At 40.2% G+C, this 4,979-nt stretch overlaps 1 pseudogene; it reads right to left on the bottom strand.

Moving 5' to 3' along the window:
* Window positions 1–4,979, bottom strand: part of LOC101563917 — a 7,940-nt pseudogene that overhangs the window by 2,172 nt on the left and 789 nt on the right.

The following is a 4,979-nucleotide window of genomic DNA, read 5'->3' on the forward strand; positions in this document are numbered from 1 at the left end:
ATATATAAAAACACCCATGAGTGAAGACTTCCAGAATGACTTCAGAAAGTGGCAAGAATGATTGGATAAGTGTAACTGAAGCCAGGAGGGATTCATGGCAGTATTTTTTTTACTGTGATAAGCTTTAAAAAATTCTGTCTTAATCCCTGGTTCTGAAAAAAAAAAAAAAAAATCTGTCTCAGTTACTCTTCTCTCATTGCTGGGACAAATACCTGACATGCAAAATGAAGGAAGGAAAGGTTTATTTAGCTCACAGTTATTGGAAGTCTCAGTCCATACTCAGCTGGCTCCAAGGCAGAGTGGCACATGGCAGAGGGCAGCAGTTCATGGCGGTGGAAGGCAGCAAAACAGTAAGAGTAAAAGGGAGGAGCGACAGCAACCATGGCTACAGAGAGCAAGGCTGTCTCCCTTAAATTGCATTCAGGCTATGTGCCCCAGGCTGGGTGAGGCACTCACACCCATAATCCCAGTGGATCATGACGTAATCACAAACTCTAGAAGTCTGCCTCATGACATGCGGTTTTGGGGGTCACCACTAGACACAAGCCGTAGCACAGTCACTATATATTTTGATCACAATCTGTGATCAAAAAATAATGCTGCCACCAAGGCTGAGTTGCCTGCATCACTCTGGGCCAGTGACCCCTGGGGCTGGGCCCCTCTTGGGCAGTTCTCAGGCAGCCAGAGGCCTTGGAGATATTGAGGAACACAGTAACATAAGAAAGAACACGATGCCTGTGATGTTTAGTTAGGATAGGCACTGAAGTGTGTTGCTTGTCCTAGAGAAAAAACAAGACGACCTTCCATGGTGGTACATCCCTATAATCCCTGCATTCTGGGAAAGTGAGGCAGGATTGCAAGTTCAAGCCCAGCCTGGGCAGTTTAGTAAGATTTTGTCTAAAAATAAAAAATAAAATAAAAATGGAGCTGAGGATATAACTCAGGACAAAGGCTCAAGCCTCAGCACTATACATTTGCATGCAAATGCACCCACTTCTGCAGGAACCCTAGAAAACAGGATGAATAATTTACATGGTAAAATACAGTGTACCCATTAAATGATGCAGTGGACATCATTTAATACAAAGGTGTTCATCAAGTGAAAAAAAAGATCATAAGATAATATGTACCATAATTACATTCTTTTGTTCACTTAAAACTCTCTTCTAGTAACATAGTAGACTTGATATTCTCAAAAGTGTCCAAGGAAGAGCACTTGAATGCTGTACAAAACATTACAAATATATTTTAAGTTCCTTAGTAAGGTCCTAAGAAAATAAAGATTACTTCTCCAAGGGAATCCTCTTGGAACTAGTGAGATAAAATAATACCAACCAAGAAGTAAATGAACATGTTAACTCACTAGAAACCTAGAGCTCTGGGCCTGAGCAGAAGTTATGAGGTTAGTCATGGGGCCTCTGAGGATAGGAGTGCTGAACACGGGACTCATCCCTGGTCTCAAACTCTTTTCTGTACTGTATCTGTTGTGTCTGTTATAACAGAACAGCCAGACTGGTTCATTTATAAATAAAAGAGGTTTATTTTGGCTCACAGTCCTGGGGGCTGGGAAGTCCAAGGCAGGCACTGAATCCTCTTGGCTTCTGATGAGTGCGTTGTGCTGCTTCAACTCAAGGCAGAAGCAGAAGGGCAAGCAGGCACACACAGGGGAGGTGAACAGGGTCACTTGGTCACATCCTGCTGTCCCAGGAACAAATCTAGGCCTGTGAGAACTGCATTAATTTCTTTTAATGACCAAAGCATTTCTTAAAGGCTACCACCTCTCAATCATTACACACTGGCTGGTGATTATTCCTTAATGAGTTTTGGTCATATTCAAACTGCATCTTTCCTGTGAAGTTTCAATCCTTAAAGTGACTACATTCCTTTCTTTCTTTTTTTTTAGCCAGGGTCTCACTATGCCATTCAGGGTGGCCTTGTGCACAGTTTTTGTAGCCCCCAGGCTGGTCTCAAACTCTCAGTGATCCTCCTGTCTCAACCTTCTGGGTGCTGGGATTACAGGTGTGTGTCACCATGTCCAGGTGGATACATTCTTATTTGGAATGAAAAACTCCACCAGCTCTCAAAGGGAATCTATCGGAAACCTGTGTAGCTGCCATACCAGATGTTAAAATTAGCAAAAGCATCAGTTTCCATGGGAAACTTTTTATTTTTTATTATTTATTTATTTATTTACAGTACCGGGGGTTGAACTCAGGATCCTGTGCTTGCCAGGCAGGCACTTATTCTACTGACCTATCTCCCCAACCCTTTCATGTGAGACTTGCTCCCATGTCAGGCTATGGTTGAGATTTTTTTACTTTCTCTCTGGTTAAGTCAATAAAAAATAAGAAAAAAAAATTCAATGACCCTACATTAATATTCTTTGTAGAAGTGATCTCAATAGAAGCAAAATTAGATCTTTTTTGGAGGGAAACACTTTCAATGTAGCCTACTGAATTAAATACAGTCAAATTTAAACTCACAAAACATTACTAAATAGACAAGGATTCAAGCCACCATGAGAGAGAAACAGCAGGAATAAGAACACATCTAAATTTTTAAGAACTTAGGAATTTGGAAGGTTCAGATAAAGAAGTTAAAAAAGCTATTGTGAAGCATTTAAATAAATAAAAGATTAAGGAATAAAACAATAAGCAAGGAACAAGAGGCTATAAAAATGCCCACATAAGGCCTGGGGAAATAGCTCAGTAGAATAAGTGCTTGCCTGGCAAGCACAGGGTCCTGAGTTCAATCCCCAGTGCTGGAAAAAAAAAAAATGCCCAAAAAAGTATATAACTACTAAAACCAAATTTTCAACACTTGAAGAGAAAATTGCTGTGCTAAAACTGGGAATGAAAATGTAATATGTTCAAGAATTGATGAAAAATAAAAATCTTCAAAATGGTAAGAAGAATGGATAAGGAATAAGTAGATAGAAGCTCACTTCTAGATATATCTCATGAAACTACAGAACAGTGGAGACAAAGAATTTCAAAGGCTAGAGACAGCATGGGCCATTGAAGAAGAGTGGGGCTGAGCTGCATCTACCAGCACAGTGGTTCGGCAACTGCACTGGTAGCACCTTTCCGCGGTGGGAAGCGGAACACACTGGAATGATTCAGAACATTCAGAACGCGTTGAACTGATTGCAGAACATTCGCATCCGTCAGAACACATTGAAATGTTCAGTGTCTTGGAGAATAATTTGCAAACAAGAGACTACATGCCCAGAAAAAAAAAATACACTTTTCAAGAGAAAAAGACATTTATTTTTTTATTGGAACTGGGGATTGAACTTAGGCCCTTGCGCTTGCCAGGCAAGAGCTTATTCTACTGAGCCATCTCCCCCGGCCCCAAGAAAAACACATTTAAAAATATATGAAAATTGAGTTTACCACCAACAGATTTTTTTTTCCTAAAGAAATGTCTAATGAATGTACACCAAGATTTCTAAAAATCCCATATGTGGACACAAGAATGAATGTTGGTGTCCTAATAAGTTGAGTCAAAATCAATCGCCATCATATCAAATTTATAGAAATGAGAGAGGTGGCTTCTGATTTATTTATTCATTTTTCATTTTATGTATTTGGTACAGGGTCTTACTATACAGCTCGGACTAGTAGTGATCCTCCTGTTTTCAGCTTCCCGAGTGCCGGGATTACAGGCGTGAGCCACCAGCCAGGGAGATTCCTTCGCCATCAATCCCTGGTCCCTGCGCGTGCCAAAGAAGGCGCCTACTTTGCTGAGCTATCTCGCCAACGGGTGGCTTTTGATTAAAAACAAGCAAGCAAGCAAGCAAACAAACAAACAAAAAACAGACTTGGTGGTGCATGCCTATAATTCCAGCACTCTGGGAGGCTGAGATGAGAGGGCTCACTTTTGAGCCCATCTTGAGCAATTTAGAGATGACAAGATCTTATCTTAAAGGATGAGAGGAAGCTGGGCATATAGCTCACCTCTAAGGCATTGGTCCAAATCCAAATATATCATCAAAATAATAATAATAACAAAACTGGATGTATTCTTTTATTTTATTTTATTGTTTAATTTAGCTCTACTGCTAGTTCAACAGATCTGCCAGTCAGATCTACTACTAGTAATTCCGTCCCTGGTATGTGCCTAAACGAACCAGAAGCAGTGAAAACCAACGCTCACAGGAGCATTGTTCATAGTAGCCGAAAGTTGAAGACAACTAAACGTGCACCAGTGGGAAAATAGATGTACGGAATGTTATTTAGCCTGAAGCATATTATGCAGTTTTCTTTTCTTCTTTTTATCCTATCCTTTTTTTTTTTTTTTTTTTGGTTGGCTCAGCCCACCCTGAGGCATGTGATTCTGGGGATCAAACCATGGTCCCTGCACTTGCCTAAGCTTGCCTAAGCAGGCACTTTAGACTGATGAGCTATCTCATTGGCGCCATATTATGCAGTTTTAATAAAGTTCTGACACAGGCTATAACATAGAGAAACCTTGATGAGATTATACTAAGTGAAATAAACCAGTCACAAAAGGAAAAATGTGTGTAATTTACCTTATATGAGGTTCCTAGAACTGTTAAACTCATAGACACAGAGAGTAGACCGCAAGTGTCCTGGAGCTGACAGAAGGAAATGGGGAGCTACTGTTTAATGGCTGCAGACTTTAGTCTGGGAAGATAAAAGTGTTCTAGAAACGAGTGGTGGTAATATATATAAAACAGTGTAAAAGTACTTAATGCCATTGAACTATCTACTTAAAAATAATAAAAATAGTAAATTTTGTGTTACATATGTTTTACAAAAAAGAACCTGTCAGTCAGAAAAAAAAAAAAAAAAAGAATCTGTTAAAGATAAAATGTCACGTATGAGGGCCAGGTGTGGTGTGACACACTTGTAATCCTAGCACCTGGGAGGCTGAGCCAGGAGGATTGCTGTGAGTTCCAGGCCAGCCTGGGCTACATAGTGAGTTCCAGTCCAGCCTGAACTGCATAGTGAGGC

The sequence above is a fragment of the Octodon degus genome, unplaced genomic scaffold, assembly GCF_000260255.1.
Source record: "Octodon degus isolate 3935 unplaced genomic scaffold, OctDeg1.0 scaffold00307, whole genome shotgun sequence".
Taxonomy (NCBI): Eukaryota; Metazoa; Chordata; class Mammalia; order Rodentia; family Octodontidae; genus Octodon; species Octodon degus.